The following is a 13,312-nucleotide window of genomic DNA, read 5'->3' on the forward strand; positions in this document are numbered from 1 at the left end:
TTTTTTTTTTTTTTTTTTAGTGGTACTGGGGATTGAACCCAGAAGTGTGGCTAACCTTGAATTTGAGATCCACCTGCCTTAGCCTCCTGAGTGGCTGGGATTATAGGCATGTGTCATCATACCTAGCAATAAATGGCTGTTAATGACAGTAAACCTTTAAGCAATTCTTCTAACTCTGGGACACCTCTTGGAGACTAGTACTGTGCTGTATATCATAAACCTCTCAGAAGTTTGGTCTCTCAGGAGTATAAATGTGTAGTAATGTCTTTAGAACCAGTATTAATTATTAAGATGCACATTGCAGATTTCATCTCTGTTTTGAAAATTCATCCAAAGGTGTTTAACATCATGGGCTTTTTAGACTTTAGGTGAGGATTAGACATTTAAAAGTAGGCGTTAAAAGCAAATTCTTTGTTTCTCTCAAACAGCAGCTTTATTGTGTGTTTTGAAGTACTGGTGAGAAGGCAGGAGGGTGTATCTCATTGGTTTCCTTCCTGTCCCAGGAAGCCATAATATGGTATTCTGTAAGAAATTTTGTGTCTCTTTCAGTGAATTTATTATATGCATATTGGTTTTTCTTTTCATTTTAAAACTTGTTTTTTCTCTGTAGAGATTGCAGTTGTTCTTTTTGAAAGCTGTCATCAATAATCTTACAAATTCTTAAAATAAATTTAGATGCCTATTTCTCAGTGTCCCTTGCAGGTTCCTCTTTTATCCCTTAATTCCTGGGTTTACTCAGGGTTCCACATTTGATCTTTATTTCTTGTTAATAGACAGATTTTTCTTGGGTGAGTTCTCTGTGATTGCCTGAATACTCTTGAGCTCCAGAGATGTCCAAATGCCTACTGGACATCTTCATGTAGTTGCTCTTCAGGGGCCTCAGATTTAGTATGTCCTAAATGGGACTGTTGGGCTGAACACTAATCAGTGCCTCCAAAAGCTTGCAGTAAGATAAGAAGTGATAATGAAAGAAATGGAGAAGGGAGGTCCACCCAATTATCTCCAGTCTTTAGGAGGGAATCTAAACACAGTGATGCTGCTTGTAAAATAAATGAATGTTTATAAAACATCTGAAGGATTCTACCTGCACGGTGGGCATGCTACCTACACCCCCACACACACAAAAACCACACACACATACTCAACACACACACAAACACACACACAACACACGTCCCCCACCCCCCTTGTAGATGTGGAGCAGCCCTCTGTTATATCCTGGCCTGCCGCCACCGCCACCACCACCCTGACCAAGGAATAAATGATAAAATGCCAAAATCTCTGTCAAGTCCTCCAAGTTCATTCTTTGGGATGGGTAAACACAGGGGCGTTTGTAGCCCTGGCATTGAACAGGAATGTCTCTCTATAAGACTTGTGTCTCTCTTCTTCAGTTGCTATCACCCCCAAATAAGTCAAGCCAAATTTTTAAATAACATCTTTGGTTTGTCCCCCTGTCCTATTCCTTTTTTTTTTTTCTTTTGTACACTGGGATTTGAACCTAGGGACCCTCTACCACTGAGCTACAGTCCCAGCTCTTTTTATCTTTTATTTTGAGACAGGGTATCTCTAAATTACTGAGGCTGGCCTTGAATTTTTGATGCTCCTGCATCAGCTTCCTGAATAACTGGGTGTGTAGGTGTGTGCCACCATGCGCAGCTGCCTTCTCATACACTTGCCAGGTCTACCTGAAACACTTTTTTTAAATCTTTTCCCTCTTACTGAGTTCATAATAACCGGATCCTTTGTTGTCTCTCTCTCTTGCCCTCCAAGTGTGTGTTTAATGAACTAAGCAAGTTCATTTTCCTGACTTTGATTAACCAGAGTTTTAAATCTGAAAGCCAGCATATAATTGTCAGTGTGAACCAATGTGTTCTGTCCTGTAGATAGACATAGTTAGGAGCCTGTTTTGTAACTGGAAGGTTGTTTGAGCTGGAATCGTAACAGGAATAAGATGAATCAAGTAATAATGATCTGACATAATCTGTTGCTGTCACCTTCTCATGGTGGAGTGGTCTGTTATGATCAGCAGACTCAGGTATCTGTACAGTCTCCTTTTTCTCCCCTTCCAGTGGCTTCAATGGCCCCTGCTAATCTTTCTCTTTTTAATTCTTTAGTGCTTATAGAGTTGGTCCTTTATGTCAGATACCTTATTTCTTCACATGTATGAATAAACTCAGTATGGCTATATTGGATCTTGCTTTATGAGAAACTAAGTTTTCTCTTTCAGTTTGCAACCTCTTTCCTAGTCATTGCATTGATCTCAATTTAAACTGTGAGGAGCCATCTTATTTCATGTGTTAGGGAAAACTTCATTGCAGCTGTTATGTAAGGACAAAATGCCAATCTCCTCTTGGGTTTAGACAGCATCACCATCTCCTGAAAATTCCTTTGCTTCCCCACCTTCTTAGATTACAATAGAAGCATCTTCAGAATGCCTCCCTACCACCTCTAGGTAACCCTTATCACATCACTTTTATCTTCCTGCCTGGTAGCTGATTGCTTGTCTATTTCCTTACTGAACTTTGAGCTATCTAAAGGCAGGTGCTCTATTTCCAGATCCTAGTCTAGTGGAGGGCCTGGCATCCATTCTCATTATTTGTTTAACCAGTTCTTATTGAGCTCCCACTGTAGGCCAGACACTAAGGTAAGTGTCAGGAATGAAATAGACAAGTCAAATAAGGTTCTTACCCTTTGGAACTTGAATTTTATAGGTGAGAAGTAAACAGAAAAATAGTACTCATGATAAGATCTACAAGGACACAAAGTAGGCTGAAATAGAAAATAATTGGGCGGTTATACATATTCTACCACAGGAAAAATTAGAATTTAAAAAAGATGGTGGGGGGGTCCTGTTAGGGTTTGTACTTTATTTGATCAAAAGGGTCTTTGAGGAAGAGGCATTCAGACACACCATAAAGGATAAGAAAAGAAGAAAGCTAGCTTTAGAAACAGGGAATTCAGGGCCAGCAAAAGCCCCAAGGAAAAAGACAGCACGTATTTCAAGAAGTGAAGACAACCAGTAAGGCTAGAAAGGCAGAGAGGGAGAGTGTGGCCTACTGTGTTAGTCATATTGTGGGCATGGGTGAGTGCATTTAAGACAATGATTCACATAGGTTAAGGTTTGTTTGGAACCAGAAATGTTAGAACTTGTGATTCTAGGGTTTTTGTTTGTTTGTTTGTTTGTTTTGAGATGGGGTTTTGCTGGGTTGCTCAGACTGGCCTCAATATCACAATCCTTGGTGCTGGAGATGTAGCTCAGCCGAACACTTTCCTAATATGCATGAAAGCCCTAGTTCAAATCCTAGTACAAATCAATCAATCAATCAATCAATCACACAGAAAATCACAATCTGCTTGCCACTGTCGCTGGTTTAAAATTTGTAATTCTAAATGTTCATTTAGCATATTATTTTCTGGCGTGTTAATATTGACAAATAATGATTGAAAAGCTAGAATTCTGTCTTATGTAGTAACATTTATCCTACAATTACAGATACTTTCTTTTTTTTTTTTTTTGTGGTAGTGTTGGGAATTGAATCCAGGGGTGCTTTGCCACTGAGCTATGTCCTCAGTCCTTTTTACTTTTTGAGACAGTGTCTCACTAAGTCTCCCAGACTGATCTTGAACTTGTGCTTCTCCTGTTTCAGCCTCCTAAATTTGTTAGATTATAGGTATGTGTCACCATGCCTGGCTGAGGATACTTTTTTTTTTTTTTTGTACCAGGGATTTAACCCAGGGGTGCTTAACCACTGGGCCACACCCCCAGTCCTTTTTGTTTTATTTTGAAATAGTCTTGCTCAGTTACTCAAGGCCTAGCTAATCTGCCAAGGGTGGCTTTGAATTTATGGTCCTCCAGCCTCAGCCAGTCAGAGTCACAGGATTATAGGTGTGCGCCTGGCTTCCAGATACTCTTAAGATGTTCCTTCTCTTGTCTGAATTTCTATCTCAAGTGAACCCAAAATATAGACATATTGAGAAATTTCTGTATCATATTGAGAATTTTAACATAATTCTATCGACCATTGTTAATATCTGCTGTTGGTCTACTATTTTAGTATAATTATTGAAATAAATATTGGAAATTTAGTGCTGCATCCTCATCTGTAAACCAATTCAGGATAAGCACATCCTAGACCCTTATTCTGAGTACAGTTTTTGAATTATGTTTGGTGTTTTAGACTGTTGTTTTAGTTCCCTACCAGTGCAAGACTTCTCTCCTTCCTAGCTCTTATGCTCACTTTATGTTCTTCACTGCTCTAGGTTGCATGTGCATTGTTGGGGTTAATAGGAAGCAAAAGACAGGAAAGAGAGCCACACTGAGTAGGAGTTGTACCAGTCGCCAACAGTTTGACCCTAGATAGTGCTGCAACTGGCACTGTCTTCATCTTTATAGTAGAAAATGTATTTGCACAATAGGATGGTCGAGAGAATTAAATAAAAATAGCGTATGTATGACATTAATTTCTTTTTGTAGAGCCTTGGTAAATATTTGGCACTTGTTATTCTCTATTACCGTATAGGTAAATGTGATCATTTTCACTTTTGTCAATGGGAAGTGGAGAAGGGGAGTGGTCAAGGCTGAGTACATTTTATTTGTCCTGGGCTGGTGTTTCTTAATGCATGATAATCACTAGGGGATCTTGTTAAAATGCAGATTATGATTCAATTAGTCTGCAGTTAAACCCAGTTTCTGTATTTCTAACAAGCCCTCCCACTTGGTACTCACCTAGGAAATGATGAAGTTAGGCCTCAAATCCAGGTTTGCTCTGCTCTAGAGCCTTCATCCATCACACAGAGCCTTTTTTATGCTCATTACTAGAATAGGGATTTATTGAAAAATCTAAGTTTGTAAGAATCTGAAGCTATATTTTATTTATCTGTTTAGTATTTAAAAAGAAACTTTCATATGCTCAGTCCCCCACCCCTTTCTGTGTGTGTGTGTGTGTGTGTGTGTGTTTGTGTTTGTTTTATTTTGGGGGATTGGTGCCATGGTTCAAAACCTGGGTCCTCATGCTTGTGCAAGGCAATCGCTATGCTACTGCTATGTCTCCAGCTCTCAATTCCTTTTTTTAAGGATCTGTTCTTTTTTTGTGGTACTGGGAATAGAACTCAAGTGCACTGTACTACCAAGCTACATCTCTACCCTTTTATTTTAAGACTAGATCTCAGATAACTTGTTGCCCAGTCTGGCCTTGAACTTGTGATCCTCCTGCCTCAGCCTTTTGAGTAGTTGGGATGACTGTGTGTACCACCATGCCTGGCCACATGTTGTTATTGTCTCTCTCCTGCTCCATACTTGTTCTTCCTTCTGCCTGCCTTTTTATTTTTGTTAGAAGGATTGACATCTATCCTCTCTGCCAGATTGGGAATGTCAGATATTCTTGAGTCTTCCCTCTCCTTGTGTACAGTTAGTCATCAAGTTCTTTCAGTTCTTAGGAATATCATTGTAGTGTGACTTCCTTTCCAGTTCTGCCTGTCAGGTCTTACCTGTCCATGCATCAACCCCACTAGTCTCTTTCCCACCCTGTGGTACTCTGCAGTCTGTTTGGAGTTGATCTTCCTAGTCAGAACCAGCCTGAGTATGCCACCCTCCTCTCCAAAAGCTGTGACAAAGAGAAGCTTTATAGAAAGAGAAAGCATAGGATGAGATAGGACCATACTTGAACTAGACCACCTGGGTTCTTACACTAGCTCCACAGTTCCCTGTTCCTTAACCTGTCTTTGTAATAACAACTTACCTCCTGAGCTGTTGCAAGGGTTATGATTCAGTACAAAAAGGTTAGAATGGTGCTCAGTGCACTTTTGAGTGTTAAAAGGACTAGCTGTTGTGACTGAAAAAGGAAAGTAGCAATTTAAAAGAGCCAAGAGGCTTCACTAACAGGAAATTGGGCTGTCTTTGGGACAAGTTATACAAATAAGCTCCTCACTAGCAAGTGCTAACATCAATATAATGACCTAGCCATGTTAAAGGTAAAAAGTTAGATGTAATTGCAGATTTGTAGGTCGAGGACACTAATGTACCTTGTTAAATCTGAGGAGTAATGATAATAGAGTGAACACTGACCCTTTCCTTAATCCTTTGATATAGTTACTATTACTCCCTTTGTACATTGAGGATACCAAGGCACAGAGAGGTTAAGTGACCTGCCCAAGACCATATGGCAAGTAAATTATTAAGATTCAGACTCGTAAGCCCACTCTCTGATCACTAGGATTCAGGACTTATTTTTATTATGAAATATCAATTCATAGAAAAGAATCCTCTTCCTTTGGAAAAGGGAGCTCTGACACTGAGTGACTTAGTGAAACTGAGTTACAGAAAGGTAGTTTGGTATTAGGAGTTGCTGTCTTCTGTCAGTCTTCCACAAATGACTTTTTTTAGTCTCCGATTTTACAGTTCAGGTAATGCTGCTATTGATACATTGTGTTTCTTTTAAAGTGATGTTAGTGGTTCCTTTTGACTAGTGAAATGAATTCTTAATTATCCTTTGGTGGATTGGAATCAGATATGATTTCCTGTGTGGCTTCTGCTGTTAAGTAGCATATTCGTGGGTCACCTTCCTTTGCTAGCCAGTGTATGTCCAGGGAATGCATGTTGCTTGATTAAACCAAAGAAATGAAAAAGGTAAATTTGCTGGGAAAATATTTACATACAAATATTCACCTTGGTGTATTTAACCATGTTGAGACAGTTCTGTCAGAGTTGAGGGGACAAATTAAGGGTCAATATATTGGCAGCTTTTTTAGCTTAATTTTTTTAAGGGAATAATTAGTTCTTTGTGGAAAAAAAACTGAAAAAAAATTCAGTCGTAAACTGGAAGCCTCAGAAGTGAATAATGTATATGGTCATAATATAATCTCTGTGTATTAATTTGACCAATGATGATTCATAACTGTTCTATGGATAGTGAGAATATGAAGGTGAGGTAAAAATGCTGACTTTCTGTCATGAGAAAGTCATTGGATAATATTTGAAACTAGAAAATCAAATAAAAGTACATAAGGATGTTATTTAGATGTAAGTATATTGAATTATCTTCCATATGTTTCAGTTATCTTCTCTGTAATCTCTTATTTCAGGCAGTCAAATGTAAATTGGCTTTTAGTAAATTGGAAAGTAACATTACATACTCCTATAAAATGTTAAATATGGTTTTTGTTATGTTTTGGGATGGGATCTTGCTTTGGCTTTGAACTTCCAGGCTTAAGCCATTTTCCTGCCTTGGTCTCCAGAGAAACTTGGACTACAGGCTCCTGAAACTATAGTCAGTGAAGAAATTAAATCCATGTAATCCTTTTGTAAGGATTGATTTTTTTTTATGCTATAATAGCAAAAGTAGTTTGGAGTAAGGAGTTATTTATAATGTCAGATCCATCAAAGAGATAAACTCACATACATCCTATTTGGGTTATAAATTTAGATGTGAAAGTACTTTTCAGTATTTAGAAATGTAGATAGGATACTATTTGTCATTTGATTATGTGATGCCATGTTAAACTAAATTCTTATTTTTAAGCTTTTGCTGTCCAGGTTTTGGAGTTAACCTGTCTTGTGGATTAAGTTGAGATTTAGTTAGTTAGTCTTGGAGAGAGTTAATGAAAACTACTTTTATCTTTCAGTATATTTTTCTTCATTAATCCTGATTACATGCACTGTTGTGTTAGGGAAGAAGGACAGTAGAGTGGGTCATTGTGAAAGGCATGTGTTTTTCTTTTCCCTGGGGTGACCTTACCAGTGCTGCAGTTGGACTGGTGAGCAGCATGGGAGAGAAAGAGCACTGGGCAATTTTTTTTTTTTGAGAGAGAGAATTTTTTTTATTTTTCAGTTTTCGGTGGATACAACATCTTTATTTTATTTTATGTGGTGCTGAGGATCTAACCCATGCCAGGCGAGCGCGTTACTGCTTGAGCCACATCCCCAGTCCGGCACTTGGCAATTTGACATGCACGTGGCAATGAGGGTAGTGTTTCAAGATGAACTTTGTTTCACTTCAGAAACTTTAACACCAGTATTGGTGAGAGTAAGAAGAAAACAGTTCTGTTTATATGATGGTAGTTAGAAATTAGCTGGACACAAATACCCTCTGTGGAGGATATTTATGCACTGGATATCAAAACTGGGAATGTGTCCTTTTGAATTAGAAGTTCAGCTTCTAGAAATTTGCAGGTACTTGAAAAAGTGTAGCAAGAGACATGTTCTAGGCTATTCATTGTAACATTGTAATGGGGGAATATGTCTGACAATCAGACATTCACTAATGGATGCTTAAATTATGGTATATTGATATTATTGCAGATATCCAAAAGGAGGGGGGAGCCTAAGTCTCTATATGTACTCATAAAGATGTTCTATAGTTGGATTGCATCGACAAAGGTATTTGCAGAACATTTTACACCTGTGTCTGTGATGCCATGAACATGTGTATATGTAAACATTTCTGTGTAAAAATGTAAACATTTCTGTGTAAAATGTGCTAGCAATGGTAGTTTCTGGATAGTGGAACTACAGGACTAGGGGATGAGAAGGCTGCTTAAACCCCATGCAACAAGCAGAGGCCTGAAACTCAGCACTGGATCTGATGAGGTTATTTTGTTGTATTGAAAGGTGTTTTCTCACCTGGCACGTGGTGCACACCTGTAATCCTAACGGGTTGGGAGGCTGAGGTAGGAGGATCATGAGTTTAAAGCCAGCCAGCCTCAGTAAAAGTGAGGCTAATAAGCAACTCAGTGAGACCATGTCTCTAAATAAAATACAACATAGAGCTGGGGATGTGGCTCAGTGGTTGAGTGCCCCTGAGTTCAATCCCTGGTAAACGCCCCCACATACCCGTGTCTTTGCTCTGTCCTGATTGCAGCACCAGCATGTTTCAGTGGCACCTGAGCTTATTAGTTCTACTTATCCCTGTGGTACAAACATGAGAGAGGGAAATCCAATAGTTTTGTCACCTTTTCAGTGCCAAATTTTTCTACTATATATACACCCATCCCTGCATATGTGTCTAGGTTTGTTTTCTCCTGTTTTGATAAATAACTTTTTTTTTTTTCACATTGTTCAACTATTCCGGAAATACTTCTTGTGAGAGACTTGATTTTTAATTTCCTTCCTGTACCTCCTAACAATCTAGCCTTTATTCACTTACTGCTTGTGCATATTTAATTCTTCAACTTCTGTTTACTTTTAACTATTAGATTAGCTTCCTAAAACTTATTTATCACTTTCATAAACTCTTCATTGGATCTGACAACCCATTTCTTATTCAGTGTTAATAATTTCTGCTGGTCTTGAGCTAGCAGTCTTAGTGGCAGGGCTACCAGCTTCCTCTTGAGCTCTACCACCTGTTACTTGTGTTATGCTGAAAATAGCTCTGACATCCTTGTTGTTGTATCACATGGCACACCTAGTTACAGTCTCCTTTTACCTCTCTGCTCTTGACTTTCCAGGGTTTTCTGCTCATTTGCTTACACTGGAATGATTTTCTTATAGTAAAATGTTTCTTTAAAAGCAGTTTCTTTTCATTTAAAATTTCATTTCTAGACTGAGGTGGTAGCTCAGTGGTAGGGCACTTACCTCACATGTGTGAGGCCCTGGGTTTGATCCCCAGCACAATAAAAATAAACAAAAAATTTTTCCTTCTTGTACCTCCTAACAATCTAGCCTTTCTTTATTCACTTACTGTTTGTGCATATTTTAAAAAAAAAATCCCCCCCCCCTTCATTTGCCATTTCCCCTATGGACTTTTAAATAACAGGAACTGTAATGTTATTTTTATTTTCCATCCCAGTTCTTTCATCTAATTATTCATAAAGATAATAAATAAGGCAGTGTCCTATATCTGTTTTAGGCAATAATATGCCTATCAACTAATCTTTAATTTAGATTTTAAGCAGAACTTCAATTGAGAGGAAGTTATTTTCCATATCACTTCATATTACTTTTTGATGCTTTTTAAAATCTATTTATCCAGGCCTTTATTAATTACAGATGATTGCTACTGCCTCTCAAAAGTCTTCCAAATGAGCAATAGAAACTGGGTCCAGTTGAGTCCAGTTTCGACAAATCTGTGTTGTTTTGAAACACACATTTCTTCTCTACTTAATAGAACACTAAATAAAATTACATGTGATTTATCTAGTATATTCATCTGTAGTTTTGCTTTCTTCAGTATGAAATCTTGACAGTGATCTTGAATCTGTTACCCTTTTGTGCATGCATTGCTTCAAAAAGGCTTGTCTGTGTTGTTCTCTGAACTTTTAATTTTTATGAAATCAAAGTTGAATTGTCATTACAGCCACTTAATACTTGATCCTGCTATGCTTAGTGAACATGGAATAGTATAAAAGAGAATAGCAGATGTCAGCTCTTCATGTTCTGGAAAAGAGATGAGGAGTTCTTGTGATCAGAGCTTTAGAGCAGGGGTTTCTAACTTGTTTATAAGGGAAAACCAATTTTATATGCATGTGTGTTATCTTTTTCTTTTTATATTTTTATATTTGAATTTTGAAGAATTTGCTTTTAGAAATCTTCCTTGATCTTATCGAAGTCATAAAAATTAATAAGGCTGATGAAAATTGTTGATCTCTAAAGATCCAAACTAGTAATTTAGCTAGTCTTCAGAAGTGAAGGAAGAGCCATGGTTGGTCTGTGTTGTGGATCTTTTTAATTAGGGTCTTTTACTACATAGATCATCACTTCAGGGTATGTTGAGTGTTTTGTAAGAGGAAGAGGATGATAGCATATCTAAGATGCTTTCTGCTTATTATCTGTGATCCATTATTGTTCACACTTTGATAATCTTCGTCTGCTGAATAGGTACAATGCTCGGGATTTATTAATTCTTATCACCACATTGTAAGTATAATGTACTATATATGTCACCATGAAGAAAGCCAAAGAAAATATTGCCTTATAAAATGCCACTGCTTACTGTCAATGATTCATGTGTCTTGATTTGAATGTCTATGAGTGGGGATTTTTAAACACTTGCTTAGCTTAATTCTGTCCTCATTGATAGAATTGGCTTGTGTCCAACTCTCCTAAGGTCAAAGTGGTATATAGTCTTTTGGGTGGTAATTAAAAAAAAAAAAAAAAAGGAGTTCTTAAAGATTTTTCAGGGACAACAGCATCAGAAACATGAACACCAAATGCACTACAAAGATATTCCATCAGACCGTAGTAAGTTTAGCTTAGTTAATATTATTGAGAAACAGCTTTGTGATGAGCTTTGTTCTAAGCACTATGAGTGGATGTTTTGCAACACGTTTTCATTAGGATTTTGCAGAGGACCACCAGTTATTTGCATGTTTCTGTATTATTTATGGAGAATTTGAATGTTCCTTATAACTTGGAAGTTTTCAAGGTTAAATGTTGTCATCCTTAAGGGTGGGATTTCTTTGTTGTTGTTCTAGTCTGCCTTACCAACCTCCTGTGGTTAGATATAGTAGGACTTTGAAATGACAGGGTTCTTTGTCTCTGCTGGCTTCTCTCACACAGGTGTGGTTTCATCTGCTTCCACCCTGAAGATTCACAGGTCTAGAGTGTCACATAATGCCTCCTCTCTGTACCACAGCTCCTATCTGACAGGTGCTACAGGCTGTGACATAGCCCTAGCTAAATGCAGTTAATCAGGAAAGAGTTTTGTTGTCTTAAGAAACTGATTTATTTATTTTTTAGTTTTCGGTGGACACAACATCTTTGTATGTGGTGCTGAGGATTGAACCCATTCCGCACGCATGCCAGGCAAGTGCGCTACCGCTTGAGCCACAACCCCAGCCCTAAGAAATTGATTTTTATAATCCTTTGAGATCAGGAAAGGAAAACTATGTTTTAATCAAGTACCAGATATTTCTTGAGGTCTGGCCTTCTAAAATACTTCAGAAAAGTTTTATTTTTTAAATTCTTTTTAGATTCAGAAAAGTTTTTAAAAGTTTTCCTAAATCATTTGTTTGGATTTACATTGTGGATTGTTGATTTTTTTGTCCTAAGAATCTTGAAGGCTTATATTTTTTTCTCAATTGTTCAAAGTTATATTCCAAGTTTGTAGATTTTAAATTGGATTCTTGACCAACTGGTAGTTCTTTAACAGTGTCATCTTTCTGTGGAAGTAGATTGTAGTCAGATATGTAGTCTTCTGGGGGAAAAAATGGAAAAAGAATTAGACGTGAAACAAAAGCAAAATTATCTATTGGTTACAAAAATTTTCAAATGTAGACAAAAAGAGTAGTATAATGAATTTCCATCACCCAGATTAACATCTCACAATTATCACTTTTTTTCCTCATACATCTTCTTTCTTCCTTTTCAAATATTTTGGGGCAAATCTGACACATTGTCATTTACTGCCTTTTGTATATTAATATGCTTCTCTTAAAAATATGGGTTTTTTTTTTTAAATAACCATCATGCTATATCATACTGTTTTTTTTTTTTTTGAGAGAGAGAATTTTCAATATTTATTTTTTAGTTTTCAGCGGACACAACATCTTTGTTTGTATGTGGTGCTGAGGATCGAACCCGGGCCGCACGCATGCCAGGCAAGCGCGCTACCGCTTGAGCCACATCCCCAGCCCGCTATATCATACTTAAGAAAATAATGATTGTGCCAGATGTGACATATGCCTGTAATCCCAGGTACTACAAAGGCTGAGGCAGGAGGATCACAAATTTAAGGCCAGCCTGGGCAATTTAGTTACTGCGTTCTGTCGCCCAGCACTGTGAAAAAATAAAAGAGCGGGGCATGTTGGCATATGCCTATAATCCCAGTGATTCGGGAGTCTGAGCAGGAAGATCAAGAGTTCAAATTTAGTAAGATCATGTCTCTAATAAAATATTGAAAAAAGGGCTGGGGATATATACCTGGTAGAATGCTTGGCTTGCATGCACAAGGCCTCAATCCCCAGCATGACCAAAAGAAAATGGGGTGGGGGAGGGTGGTGTTGGAGATGTGGCTCAGTGTTTAAGTGTTCTGGTTCAATCCATAGTACAAAAAGAAAAAAAAGCAATGCTTTGGGAGGATGATGCTTTTAATAAATCCCCTGACTGTTGCACTGGTGATTTAATCCATTTGCTCACATATGCTAGGAAAGCACTGAGCCGCATCCATAGCCTTTTGTGTTTTGAGACAGGCTGGCCTCAAATTTGCTATCCTTCTACCTTCTTTCAGCTAGCTGGGATTACAGGCTTGTGCCACTGTGTTCCACAGATGATGGTTTTTTTTTGTTGCTTTTGTGGCACTGTGGATCCAACCCAGGGCCTTGCACATGCCAGTCAATGAAATTTTTTTTTTTTTTTTTTTTTTTTTTGCTGGGGATTGAA

The 13,312-nt window shown here is 37.9% G+C and overlaps 1 protein-coding gene and 2 long non-coding RNA genes across 4 annotated transcripts in view; 2 read left to right on the plus strand and 1 right to left on the minus strand.

Moving 5' to 3' along the window:
* Ube2h (ubiquitin conjugating enzyme E2 H) overlaps positions 1–13,312 on the plus strand; it is a 98,734-nt gene that overhangs the window by 36,795 nt on the left and 48,627 nt on the right. The gene's annotated exons all lie outside the window — the stretch shown is intronic.
* The window catches only part of LOC125611653, a 21,433-nt gene continuing 8,128 nt past the window's right edge, over positions 8–13,312 (plus strand). Inside the window, exons 1-2 of the long non-coding RNA XR_007341889.1 lie at positions 8–2,857; positions 11,627–11,632. This is a non-coding gene — a long non-coding RNA (uncharacterized LOC125611653). The remainder of the gene's footprint in view (positions 2,858–11,626; positions 11,633–13,312) is intronic.
* LOC125611652 overlaps positions 7,648–13,312 on the minus strand; it is a 24,541-nt gene continuing 18,876 nt past the window's right edge. The window contains exon 3 of the long non-coding RNA XR_007341888.1: positions 7,648–7,778. This is a non-coding gene — a long non-coding RNA (uncharacterized LOC125611652). The remainder of the gene's footprint in view (positions 7,779–13,312) is intronic.

The sequence above is a fragment of the Marmota marmota genome, unplaced genomic scaffold (genome assembly GCF_001458135.2).
Source record: "Marmota marmota marmota unplaced genomic scaffold, marMar, whole genome shotgun sequence".
In the NCBI taxonomy this organism is placed as follows: domain Eukaryota; kingdom Metazoa; phylum Chordata; class Mammalia; order Rodentia; family Sciuridae; genus Marmota; species Marmota marmota.